The sequence below is a fragment of the Saccopteryx bilineata genome, chromosome 6, assembly GCF_036850765.1.
Source record: "Saccopteryx bilineata isolate mSacBil1 chromosome 6, mSacBil1_pri_phased_curated, whole genome shotgun sequence".
Classification (NCBI taxonomy): Eukaryota; Metazoa; Chordata; class Mammalia; order Chiroptera; family Emballonuridae; genus Saccopteryx; species Saccopteryx bilineata.
In genome coordinates, this window is record NC_089495.1 from 132290856 (window position 1) to 132304829 (window position 13974).

Sequence of the window (13974 nt, forward strand, 5' to 3'; positions counted from 1 at the left end):
GAGGGCCCCGGGGCTGACGTGCGCTTTTCTGAACCCAGCCAGGGCCATGCTGTTAGGCCTACCCTGGCCGAGGACATCTAAGGAAGTTCAGAGTTCAGCTTTGAATCTGGCCAGACAAGTGTCAGCATTTGGAAGGCCACGCTCTTGTTGATGCTCAGCCGCAAAGCTCATCCCCCATTGCTCAAGCGACACTGGTGTCAGTGCTGTGGACTCTGGTGGAAAGGGCTCCATGTCGGTCCAGGCCCTTGGCTGCCCCCACTGGGCTCACTCACCCCGTGTGAAGGGTCTTCTCACCTTCCCCACGCACAGCCCCAGTTGCACTGGTCTGTGCAAGAAAATGGCTGCTTCTTGCCTTTGTGAGGTTTAAGAAAGCTTCCTATTCTTCCTTTGGAATGAAGGAATGAGACCCATCTTGAGGTTTCTTTGCAGCCTTTTCAAAGACCCTGGGAGAACTTTCAATAAGGGTTTAAGGCAGGTCAAAGGAGCACATGTGATTCTGGGCTTCGATGTCGTCCTCGTCCTTTGACCCCAAGAAACCCAGAGGATGTTTTGTTGTGTCATGGAAGTCCGAAGCATCGGCTGTGGCCTGTGAAAAACATTTGCTTATTGAACCAAGTTACCCACTGGGCGGTCCTTACTGGGAACCAACACTCTTCGTCTTTCCTGAGGACGTGATTCTAACAAGGAAGAGCGTTGTCTGGGATGCGGGTCCTGTAGCGGGTTCCTGATCGCCAGGGCCGCCTTAGCTTCCTTCAGGACGGCTGATGTGGTGTGGAAGGTGCATTCCAGGGTTGGGATTCTTCAGGTCTCCATGGCATTGATGCTGCAGCTCCAAGGTCCACACCCAACCTGCGCCACTGGCTCCGTGCACGTACCAGGCCACGGCAGAAATGCACACTTGTCTGTGAGTTTGCACCTGTGCGTGGATTGCCCTGGTGTATGTGGGATTGGGGACGGTGAGCGGTCTGATGGTGTATGGCAGTGGTCCCCAACCTTTTTTGGGCCACGGACCGGTTTAATGTCAGAAAATATTTTCACGACCGGTCTTTAGGGTGGGACGGATAAATGCACAAAATAAAATTATGCGACCGGCATAAAAACTGTGGTATTTTTAAATATAATTGTTGAACTTACGAGACAAGCATCAAGAGTGAGTCTTAGGCGGATGTAACAGAGGGAATCTGGTCATTTTTTAAAAATAAAACATTCAGACTTAAATATAAATAAAACAGAAATAATGTAAGTTATTTATTCTTTCTCTGCGAACCAGTACCAAATGGCCCATGGACTGGTACTGGTCTGTGGCCCAGGGGATGGGGACCACTGGTGTATGGGACACCAGTGTCGAGAGCTTATCTTCTGTCTGTGGGGAGGGGGACATTAAACAACTGTGCTTGAAGCATCTGCTCATAAGTCAGATTGAGGGTTATGGACACAAAGTCACCATTTGGGTCAGTTTTGTACATGATACACATTTAAATCAGAGATTAGAGGCCCTGGGTGGGTAGCTCAGTTGGTTGGAGCATTGTCCCAACCAACTCATATGCCAAGGTTATAGGTTTGATCCCCAGTCAGGGCACTTACAAGAATCAACCACTGGATGCACAAGTAAGTGGAACAATGAATTGCTGTTTCTCTCTCTCTCTCAAATCAATAAATAAATTAAAAAAAAATCAGGGATCAGAAAAACCTTTATTTGTGAACGGCTGGGCAGTAAATACACTCTGTGGCTGAGACGATCTTTCTCAAAACTGCTCAGCTCTGTTGTCCCTGTGTGACAGTGGGTAGGCGACCGAATGCCTGGCTGTGTTCCATTGAAACTTCATTTTAAAAACAAGCAGCAGGTTGGGTGTGGCCCCAAGTAGGGTTACCATGTTCAGGAAGTAAGCACCCAGGGCATCCCACTGGGTCTGAAGTTCAGATATACAATGATGCACTCGGTTAGCCTGCCTCAATATCGCATTGAGCGCGTTCCCACAGGGCGTCCTGCGTGTCATCAGGCAACCTCACGGTTCGTGAATTCGAGCCCACAGATGTTTGGACTGAGTCAGTGAAAGCTGTTGGACTTCAGTGACATGATTTCGGACTTGGGGAAGATTGAAGAGATTTCTCAGATGGGAAAACTGGATCCCAGAGATGAGATGAGATTTGCCCCAAGTCCCCTGGCTACTTGGGACAGCCGGCACCGGACCAGGCCCTGATCCTGCCGGTCGGTGCTCCTGCCTGGACTGGCGGAACCCAGGGTCATACCAGTCCAGTGGGGAGTTGCCCTCCAGGGTCTGACCACCTGCATAAAGACAACCTTCAAGAGTGGGTCTTCCTGGCAGCTCGCTGTGAGTCAGCATGTTTGTCCCTGGAGACTCTCAAGGAGAAGACAGAGGTTATTTCTTGGCCACGGGCCAAAGGCTCATTGTTCCATCATCTGGTGGCAGGGTTCCCGGAGGAGTGCGGACGACGGGAATTGAGCCCAGTGTCCCTGACCTCTGATGTCTGTATTTAAACCCTTACACTTAGCTATAAATGGACACCCGTATATAGATATACAAATCAAACATAGATTTAATTTAAACGTGTATAAGGTTTAAACCAGCCTCTGGCCTCAGGAGCTGTCATGGTGCAGAATATTTATTGGGGTTGCAGGTGGCCTTCTTGCTCAGTGCTGCGTGAACAGGGGACTCAGTTCAAGAACCCCACACAAGGGGTTTAATGTGGAAACCTGGGTTCTAATCCCAGCTTCAGCACTTGCTAGCTCAATCAGGCAGCTCTAGGTGCACACATGGGTACATGGCATCTAATACGTACCTGTCTTCTTTTCTTCCCTTCGTGTTGCTGGGGATGCCCAACAGGACACAGGCACTCAAGCTTCCTTAAGCGGCTGGTTTTGCTCAGACCAGCAAAGTGGGTGAGATGCCTGCTTCAGAGAGGAGGGGGCTGAGTCACAGCTGGAGCTCTGCATGACATGCAGGTGCCAGATGTCCCACATTCAGTGAGAACCAGGGATGGGATGTGGACACAGACACTGACTGAGGGCAGAGGAGAACACTGGCACTGGTTGAATATCTGTGGGTTGTCACTGTGCACAGTATGTCCTGCATCTTTCAGAGGTGGCACGGTTGATCAAACTTACTTTATGGGGAAGAAAACACGCTCAGAAAAAAGAAGTCACTGGGGCAAAACTCATGGGCCATGGTGCATTTTTAAAAAACACACCTCAGTCTTTTTCTTCCTCTTACCTATTGATAGCATGTCTCTGCACTTCCGGCTAAGAAGTCAGGTGGTTCTGCAGTCAGCATCAGAAAGGCTGTTTCCTGTGTTTGGGGACTGACTGCTGGGCTGTTAGCAGGCGAGGACTCCAGCTGGTGGGGGCACTTCTCCAGTCCTGCTCAGACAGTTTCCAGGGCTTTGTCTGCCCGGTTGATGGTCACCCTGGGGAATGCAAACTATTTGGTCCCCCTTGTTTGGTTTCTTATGTCTCTCCCAGTCTTCTCTTTCCTGGACATTCTTCGAAGGGTAAAGGTCACATTGACAGGCTCTTCACTGATGACAATTAGGGTGTGATTTGTAAACTGAGACCTGCCCATGGCCTCCACAACCCCGGACCTGGGTGCTTGTGTTTCTCCTTCCCAAGACGGCGTGCCCCTGGGAGCTGCATTGTGGTCCGGCAGATGGTGGTTCCCTGAGTCAGATCTGCCTTCAGACAGTGAGAGCCAGGTCGCTGTGTGCACCCAGCCCCACAGCTGCTCTGATACCTTGTTTCCTGTCGTGAACCACAGGCTCACAGTGGTCTTTCAGGAACGTCTGTTTAGCATGGAGTCTAACACAAAGTCACCAGACCCACCGTGATCTCTGGCAAAACCAGCTGACGAGTGAACTAACCAATTCACTGCTTAGTGCATGTTTGTTTATTGATAACTGGAGGGCACGCAAACAGGGAATGACTGGAGTGATGAATTCAAGGAGTGCCCCGGGGCCCACCTCGCAGGGCTCCACGTGTCCCTCTTGGGTCAGCAGGTCATGAGAAATGGGGGTTTCTTTGGCTGGCTTTGAACAGGTGAGCGGATGGTGGCTTGAGCCATGGGGTTGGAACTTGGGAATGAAACTGCCTTCCATAACCATGATATGTACAGACAAATCACAACAGGTACCCCATGTCACCTCTCTGGCTTTGGGGCCTGACAGACTGCAGTTTTCACCGTGACATTTATTTGATAATCTGTTTAATTGGCTCTGCATTTCCTGTTAATGGGGTGGGATCTTACCTTTCCGAGTGCTTGGGCTCTGAGCAGCCTCAGACTTAAGCATAGTTTAATTCCCCTCTGAGCCTGCCCTTGCCAGTTAATTCACAGGGATGCCCACCTTCCGCTGAGGTCATCGCTCATCTCCCTGGGGACCGTGTTCCCTCCTCAAACTCAGGGAGCGGGAAATGTGGGCTCTGCCATTCCCACTTCTTTTCTACGTCAAAGGAGACGTCACCACTGGGGAGCTCATGTCCTCTGCTCGCCCTGCACCCACAGACTCACAGGCAGTGATCATCTGTTCAGTGCCACTTGGTGTGCTGCATCCAAGGCTAAAGTGTTAATTTGCATGAAAGCCTTCGGGAAAATGGTCAATATTCATCTCTAGAGTCAAGTTCTTTATGCATCAGATAAAGCTTTCCTGCACATCGGCATGTGTGCTTATCTGTGTGTGTAAGGCTCTGTGTGGTGGGCTCTGCTAGAATGGAACACTGCGGTGTGTACGTGCATGTGCAAGTGTATATAACTTTATATGAGTGTATGTTTATGCATGTATGTGTATATGTGTTTATATGTATATGTATATAGGTTTATGTAGGTGTTCACAGGTGTTTGTATATGTATATATGTCCATATGTGTATGTTTGTGTTTGCATGCATGTGTTTATAGGTATGCGTGTTTATAGATGTTCACTCATGTGTGTGTATGCATGTACACATGCACATGTGACCTATAGCAGAGGAGCAGAGGGCTGGCGGCCACGACCTGTTGAAGAACTAGTGGGTGACCAGCATGTAGTACTGCCCCTCTCCCAGGAAAGCCTCCCTTGGGGAAACTTCCTTCTGAGAATGCAGCACATGCCAGCAGCCCCTCTGGAAGTGTTTTCCTCTTGCTGTTCCTCACGGTGTGAGTAACCTGCCTGGCCTGACTGTGAGCGCGCGCAGTGACTGCTGACCATTGGCCTCAGACTGTGAGGGGGCTGTCGTGTGTAAGGCTCTGGGCATCACAGCAGAAAGTGAGCTGTGGGTTCGCTTGCTCTCTCCCCAGGGGTGGGAGGCAAGGCCATCTTATGAGAGGCTGGTAAATGGCCTGAAGGCTCATCTGCGGAGTGGCAGGCGAGCTGGGTAGACAGCTTGGAACGTGAAGCTCTGACATGACCATGAAGACCACAATTGGCTCACACTCCTGCCTTTGCTGGGAGGCCCTGGGCCGTCTGGTGGGGACCTGCTTGCTGGAGGTGTCTCAGTGGGCAGACAGCTCCTGCAGTCTGTCAGTCTTGCCCCCTTCTTCAGGGTACGTAGGGTCAAGAGTGGCCTGCCGTTCAGGGTACACAGCAAGCCACCATGTCACGAGGGTTGGCTCCTTCTGAAATGGGGTCCCTCCTGAAGCAACTCCCCATGGCTCGGTGGGGCTGGGCAGCTTCCTGCTGAGCTGGGTGTGCTGGTCTCTCCGTCACCTGTTATCACAGGTCCCTCTGGCCACAGGACACTTCTGCCTTTTTAGGGGACTGAGACTGTACCTGTTGTGATTTGTCTGTACATATCATGGTTATAGAAGGCAGTTTCATTCCCAAGTTCCAACCCCATTCACTGAGTGGGTGACATGATTTCAAGGTAAAATTTAAAAATTATACACTCATGCTGGCTCAACGTTAATTGTGAGAACAGAAAAAGGCAGCAGACAGAACAGAACCCCCACATCTACCATCTAGATAACAGCACACTTAACATCACACACAGGACTTTCAGAGAGTCCCTGTCACTTTCCGAGGGCCCGCAACCCCTTCTTGTCAGAGATGAAGGTGACATTCCTGTCACCCAGGCTGTCTTCATACACACGTTGCAGAAAAAATCCCCACTCCTTTATTAAACCACTTTATATCCCGGAGTAAAAGCAGATTCTTACTACTGTTAATTTTTTAATCCCCCTCCTTGACCCCCATGCCGTCTCTGGAGAGAACACTGAAACTTCAGTCAGGAATGAAAGAGCCCTCGAATGCATAAGCTAGTTTTTCGCTGTAATGCGCTCTGCGCTGTGGGGAGCAGGTTCAGGCTAGTGTCGTCCCTGGTCTCAGGCCTGGTCTCGGCACGTGGTGGTCCTTGGCTTCAGGTTTGCGTGGCAGGAAGTGGCTTTCACGTTAGTGTTCACTCCACCACGGGCTTTCAGCACTTCCCTGGCCTTTCACGGTCTGAGTCCACTTGGGGCCCCGACGGGACGCTGCCCCGTGTCGGCCCACACCGCGTCTGGCTGCACTGCATTTGTCACCACCATCACCTCCTGGCAGGGGAGGAGTGACAGGCTCAGCCGGCTCTCAGGCGTGGAGATGTTCAAGTGTCTTGAGTGCACTTCCTGTCCGGTGGATGGGAAGTCAGACACCTGCCTTCGCTTCATAAGAAAAGGGCTTTCTCCTGATCATGTCTGCGCAGTGACTGCGCTCATGTTTGGAAAAGCAGCAAATGTACAGCCTTGGAGAGGAGTACCTGGGAGCTTGGACGGCGGGCGAGGAGCCACTCGGCATGTGTGTGACATGCACACGGCCCCACAGACGCCTCCCTGCCCCCACCCCGGCTGCACATTTGTCTGCGGGGAGGTGCCGTTTCTTGGAACAAATCTGTGATGAAACTAAACAGTTTCTTAACTTTGTAATTCATTGGCACAAGCGACTAATGAGTGGGTGTTGGGAGACTTTAAAAACCAGGAAAACAAACCCAGAAAAATGTGCATGCACGCCTTGGTCCTACCTGCTGGTCCATTGCCAAGAGCAGGGAGGTAGAGGGCCCCCCTTCATGGCAAGTCTTCCTCGGGCAGAGGAGTGACTCTTGACACAAACAGAAGTGATTGGGACACCAGTCCCTCGGGAATAGGTGTCATGTGAGCTCTCCGGAAATTTGATGGCCTACCACTTCCCCATGGGTTTCTGTGGGTCGGGCCCCTGCACCTTGTCCTAATATGCCCTAGGGTCCTAAGGACGGTCCACTGTCCCCGTCACAACAAGCACCGGGATGAGGAGGTGTCTATTGGTTCTCTCTTTGGGGAAATGCACCCACCATTTAAATGGACCAACAGAGCGCCACAGAAAGGCGAGTTTCCTTGTCTCTGAGGATTTGAAAACTAAATCTGTTTTGGAAAATAGTATTCATTCATATCAATGTGGAAGGGAAGAGAAATGCAGGGAACAGTCGGCCTGGTCACAGACCTACCCCAAAGAAATGTGGGTATGTTGAGGACCTATTTAACTGCATTTACTACGGCACCTCCCCATGTTCCGAGGAATACCTGTTAACAGGTGTTCTCTGGAGGACAGTTAGGACACCTGGGGACAAAGAGGGGGAATCAGACCACCCTTGGTTCGCACCTTGCTGCTAGTGTGCTGGTCCAGTGTGTTATTGAGGTCCGGGTGCAGGTCCCCACCTGTACAATGCACATAGTGGGATCCTCCTGGCGCTGCCAGGGTTGAATGACGTAACACAGAAACCGCCTGGTCCAGTATTGGTGCACAGTAAGCACATGATGAAAGGTGTCTCGTTCTTCATTTCTGTTATTTTTATTCACAGGATTGATATTAAGTCTGGAAATCTAGTTCTAGAAGTGAGGGTGGGTTTTTCCCCAGGTGACCCTCACCCAGGACAACTTGCCATGGTCCCCGTGACTTTCACAGCTGGTCTGGTCATGACATCACTGTGTCCTTGCCCAGGTTCTTGGCTTCTGCTTCCCAATGAGTCAGAGTTAACAAGGAGGGTGGTGCCTTCTCCCTCGGAGTATAAACAGTTTGGGGAACGTGGTTGGACTGCTCTTGCATTTAATAATGAGATATGACACGTTCCTATACATTTCAGGGGAACTCCAAGTCCTCTCTCTGTAATTTACATAACAGTCCTGTGAGTCCACACGTGGAGGACCGGCAGGTGTAATGGACCCGTCCCCGAGAAGGTGCATGGCAGTGGGGCCGGGCTTTCTGGGTACGCTCCCCTCTGCTCTCGGCAACAGCCTGTAATTAGCACCTGATTTATGTTGCCTGGTTCTCGTTTCTAGACTAATAGATTTCACGGGTTATTAGTTTCAGCCACACTTCCAGCCGGCTGGGGTTGGACATGTCATTTCGCCCTTGTGCTCACTGTGATGTCTGAGAGTTGGGGTCTTGTGTCTGACTGAAGGAGGGTTAGAGGGTGATGCTGGAGCCAGCCTGCCCACCAGTACTGTGGTGACGGCTGACCTGTGCCGGGTTAGAATGGCATTAGCTCACTGTAACAAGGGCTGCAGACAACAGGCCCTCGAAGTCCCAGGGCTGGACACAGTGGGAACTCGTAGTCATTTCTAGCTTTATTAAAGAATAATTGTCCATGAAAACTGTATACATTGAAGGTGCACACCCTGATGATTTGATGCACGCATACATTGTGAAATACCACAATCAAGCTAATTAACCCACCATCTCCTTAGTTACTGCTTTCTCTTTGGTGGTAGTGATTAAGCTCTACTTTCTTAGTAGAGTGCAAGTACACAAGAGAATATTTTCATTCTGACTACACTGTTATATGTTAGATTCCCCAGAAATTACTCATCTTCATAACTGAAACTTCATGCCCCTTGACGACTATTGCCCCACCATGGAAATTTATTGGACAGACCAGCGATTTCTAACCCATGTGCAGCAAGAATTTTTAAAACATGCCAATGCCTGACTGTTCAGGGGCATTGACTTCTTTTCCCTTAGATTGTTAAATAAATAAATAAAAAAAGACGACAGCCAACACAGTAACAGCTGTCTGGTTGTGAATGAATCAAAATTATATATATTTTTGTCACATAGGAAAAAATATTTTTTGGTGCTACAGAATCTCAGTAATTGGTTTATGTGTGCCATGAAAATGAAAAAGATCGAAAATCACTGGCATGGATGGATGGATGGAGGACGGATGATGAATGGTTGATGAATGGATGGATGATGGATCGAGGGGTGGAGGATGGATAGATAAAATTAAAAGTTTTACTGTAGAGGCCTGACCTTTGGTGGTGCAGTGGATAAAGCGTCGACCTGGAAATGCTGAGGTCGCCAGTTTGAAACCCTGGGCTTGCCTGGTCAAGGCACATATGGGAGTTGATGCTTCCAGCCCCCCCCCCAAATGAATAAAAAAAATAAATAAAGAAAAGAAAAGAAAAACTTAAAAAAAAAAGTTTTACTGTAGAAAAGTTAAAGTTAAAATTTAGATTATGGCAATGAGATAAAAAAACAATAAAATTAGCCTGCACTCCATGACTGGGGAGCAACATCTTTGATATGTTTCCGCCTTCCCTTTGGCTCATACACATTGCAGGAATTTTCCTTGTAATGAGACCATAGTGAGAGCTGGTTTTCTGATTGTTTTATCGTGTGCATTTTTTCATCCGATCAAGTGTCTGGGTCATTTTACGCCTTTAGTTGTTCATTGCCTGTATGTGTAACAAGGCTGCAGTGACCTCTATCGTTGTCACACTGGGCTTTCTGCAGAGTCCTTGGACAAGTCCCTTAGGTGTTGATGGATAGTTTCAGCATTGTGTCCAGTGTCTGGTGGCTTTCAGAGTATGGCTGTTTTGTGGCCGTGTGTGAAGGTGCCTGTTTCTTCCGATCCTTCCCAACCCTGGGGTTTTATAATTTTGAAATAGGTAAAGATGGCTCCCTGTGGCCCCATGATATTTTGTCATACTGGGAACCCCCGTTGCTTTCTCTAGTCTTATCCCCTTGGACACTCAGGACAACACATACAACATTATGCACAGCCCTCTCATCTGAGGGCTGGACAATGGCTGGGGCTGCTGGTCACCTTGACATTGGGTGTCCTGGGTGTTTTCTTTGGGCTGTGGGGCCTGCAGCTGAGGACAAGGCTGGCCTGGGCAGTACCATCATGTACTGCCTGCCACTTGACCATCTCCTATGGTTGAGTGGAACACCATTGCTGTAGTGAGTTGGTGGGTGCAGCGTGGGCATGGTTTTTCCCCAGGAGGACCTGGGACTTGCTGTGACTCTGACATAGGCCACATGCAGCTCTGTCCCCGCACTTCCCAGGTGAACACTGGAGCCAGCATGGTACTGTGGATGCTGGTGGCTCTTCTGCAGACTTGGTGGCAGAAAGGAGGGGTGCTGGGCTGGGAGGGCCTGGCTCTAACAGAGGTTATTAGGGCAGGTGGACAGACAGATGCTAACCCTGTGGGGCGGGGAGTGTGGATACGGCAGCAGGCAGAGACAGGGCTTGAATGGGGCTGGGCGGAGGCGTTGCAGAGCGGCCCTCAGTGTTGGAGCTGGCGGCTATAGACTTTCCTGTGCCCTCCCCCCCCCCCACTTCAAAACAATTTTCTTCTGGGGCTTCTCCTGAGAGCCTGTCCCTGCATAGGGCCTCTGGGGCCACCAGCAGCCACTGTGTGGGTGACAAGAACACAGCCTCCCACAGGGACAGGCATGCTGGCTCCGCGTCCCTGGTGGAGACGAGCATTTCAGTGTCGGTCGGTGACATGCTCAGCACAGCACGTTCTGAATTAACATTTTAATAAGAAAATGCTCGTGTTAAACGTGGGTGACAGGAAAGGCTCGCTCATTCTGTGTTTTTCCTTGTTCTTCAGGTCTGGACATAAATGGCGCTGACGATGGGGTCCCTGCACAGGTGACTCTCACACTCTGACGACCTGGAGGCGCCCCCGCCTCACACTCACACATCTGGTGAAGAAGGCACTTTCTTACCAAGAACAGAGAAGGTGCAGTGTCTGCTTGCGGTTGGGAGAAGGGACAGGCTGGAGCCCGGTTTTCTCATGGTAGGTGCCATCCACTCTCCACTAGCTGCAAACAGGCAGGTTCCACTCACTCTCTGGTGGATGGGCTCCTGCGACTTCCAGAGGAGAGAGGACACAGCTCATCAAGGTGACAGTATTCTTCTCAGTCTGCAAGGCCTCTGTGGTGCACCAGGCAGACCTGTGTGGCCTGTTCCCTGCGCCCATCTGCCCAGCCGCAGCTGGGTCACCAGTGCCCTCTGACCCATGCTGGCAGCTGGCCCTGCAGACACAATGACCCTGGGTTCACAAGGGGCAGCTGAGGAGAGGAGACCCCACGTGGGACTCACAGCAAGCAGGTGGGGTTGCCCCTGAGATAGAGCAGGTGACCAGAGACCCGGCCTGGGTCAACCCTCAAAAAGACCAAAACTTCTGTCCCTGGAGGTGACGTGGACGCAGGTGGGAGAGAGCGGAGCACAGGTCTCAGGACGGGGCTGTCAGGAGGCTTGGGGCAGCAGGGACCTGGGGGAGGATGCGTCCAGGAGTGACCGAATGGCTGGGTGATGGCGGTGAAGGAGGCCTTCCTGTGTTGTGGCCGTGTGTGAAGGTGCCTGTTTCTTCCAATCCTTCCCAACCCTGGGGTTTTATAGTTTTGAAATAGGTAAACATGGCTCCCTGTGGCCCCATGATATTTTGTCATACTGGGAACCCCCGTTGCTTTCTCTAGTCTTATCCCCTTGGACACTCAGGACAACACATACAACATTATGCACAGCTCTCTCATCTGAGGGCTGGACAATGGCTGGGGCTGCTTTGGTGAAGGCGGCCTTCACCTCGCCTTCCCAGATGGTATCTCCTGGGGCGTCTTTGGGTGGCTCTGGCCCTGGTACGAAGGCCCAGTGCCTGGGAACCCCCAGCTCTCAGCTCCCCGGAGTTCCCCGGCCGCCCTCCCCTGCCTCTGGGCCCCTCAGTCCTGGGAAATCCCAGCACTAGGCCTTTGAAGGCAGAGCCCCTGGGCCTGCAGGGCTCCTCACCTCAGCTTCAAAGGCCAGAGATCCAGCCACTGGGGCGGTGGGCACGCAAGGTGGTAGGTGTGGCGATGGGGGAGAGAGGCCGAGTTTCCCGGCACCCTCGAGCCTGGAAGCGGGCCCTGGGGGACAGCTGGTGTGGAGCACAGAGAGGCAGCCCTTCCTCCCAAGCCTGAGAACCTGCCGTCCCATCCCCGGAGTGTGATGAGCACCCACTGTGCACAGGCGCCAGGCAGGAGGGCTGCCATGCTGGCCTTTCACCCTTCCACAGCCACTGCAGCTTGCTTTGGCTGGTCCCGGGCCTGGTGTGGCCTCCCCCCACCATCCCTCCCTCTCCACCCCCACTCTCCTGTGTCCTGGGCCTGCTGTGGGCCATAGGGTGGACACCCTCCGGAGAGGTAGGGGGCTCATCTGGGCCTCAGGCTTTGCTCCTGTCACATGTGAATGACACCTGCTCTCCAAGACAGTGGGGGACCCTGGGGAGCCCAGGGCTGTAGCATCCAGCTCCCGTCTGGCTTTCCCTCTGGGTGGACGTGTGGTCATCACCTGGACACGGAAGGAGGGAGGAGTGCTGTTAATAGCCATGCTGTCCTGGCATGCTGGTGTGGTGGGTCATGGCCACAACATGGGAAGCAGGCTGTCCCCCATGTTCCTTCATGTCCCTAAGCTTTAGGAATGGCCACTTGCATCAGAGAGGAGACTGGATGTGAGCAGAGAACACAACACGGGGTGTGTCTCACCACCTTCTGTCTCTGAAGAGCTGGCACCTTCCTTTCTGTGTCCTCTGTAGCCTCACTTTTAAAATAGTGGGTTGTGACCCAGTAGTGGGCTTCGAAATCCACCTGGTAGGTCGTGACCACAGCTGCTATGACAAGTGACAGAGGAAACACCAGAGGACGGATGGCCTCATGGGGTACGGCACACAGCTCACTGCAGGGAAACCTTGCTTCCCGGCAGGCACCTACGTCCAGCAGATACCCACCCTAATTCCGGGACGGCCACTGCACCCATAGGGTCAGCACATGCCCAGAGCACTGGCTGCTAGACTTTAAACGATGCACTATTCCTGTGCAGGTTTAACTGGATGTGCTGTTGGATTTGGGGCCTGGTTTCTGCAGACGGTGGGGATTTTCATCAATCCATCCATTCTGTCTGATGCTAGTTGGGGAGCAGTGTGAGTTTGTCTTCACCGTTTCAGGGACAAAGGGAGATTTTTCTTTCCTGCAAATCCCCCGACACCTCCAGAGCCTCTGTCCCTACTCAGGTACCTGTTTTGAACACATTATTTTCCAGGAGTGCCCGGGGAAGTCCTGCTGTCCTCACCCCACCTCCTTCCTGAAGGCCAGGCCCCGTGTCCCCAGCTCCAGGGCCCGTCTGCACCACTCAGGCCCACTGTGTCCGTGTCTCCTGTCAGCCCTTCAGAAGTGCATTGGCTCTCACCCAGGTCTCTCTTACTCCACGTGCGTCACGTCCCAGGATGAGTTCCATTTCCTGATGCTCTGATTCCAGGCCCAGTAAGTGTCCTGCCTGCACATACCAGGCTCTCTGGTTTGGAGTGTTTTGGTAGCCACGCCAGCCCTGATGATGTTTGAGGTGCATGGGCTGTCTGCACGCCAGCTATGTCTGCTGGGCAGAGGTAGGCACCCAGCCTAGGCGCAGAGGGGAGTTTCCTTAGGATCTGGCCTCGGCACAGTCCTCCGTGCACACCTTCCCTGGAGCTGGAGAGCGGGGCTTTACCTGGATGTGCACCTCTGTGTTGTCCAGGATGGAACAGTTCAAGGACAGTGACCTGCTCATGCTCGGGGACGAGGGCCCATCACCCCAGTGATGGTCACCGTGGTCATAGCCCGGGTCCTGCCTTGGCTGGCAGTCTCTCCCCACACCCTCTTCTTGTCCCTGAGCTCAGCCTTGTCAGTGGGGCTGGAAGCGGGGCCCCAGGTCCCCTGTAGCCAACTGGAGAAGCCCGTGTGCA

The 13974-nt window shown here is 52.1% G+C and overlaps 1 long non-coding RNA gene across 1 annotated transcript in view; it reads left to right on the plus strand.

Annotated features, from left to right (window-relative positions):
* The window catches only part of LOC136309582 (uncharacterized), a 96881-nt gene extending 83196 nt beyond the window's left edge, over positions 1 to 13685 (plus strand). Inside the window, exons 5-6 of the long non-coding RNA XR_010726308.1 lie at positions 10831 to 11019; positions 13296 to 13685. This is a non-coding gene — a long non-coding RNA (uncharacterized lncRNA). The remainder of the gene's footprint in view (positions 1 to 10830; positions 11020 to 13295) is intronic.
* Positions 13686 to 13974: the final 289 nt, after the last annotated feature.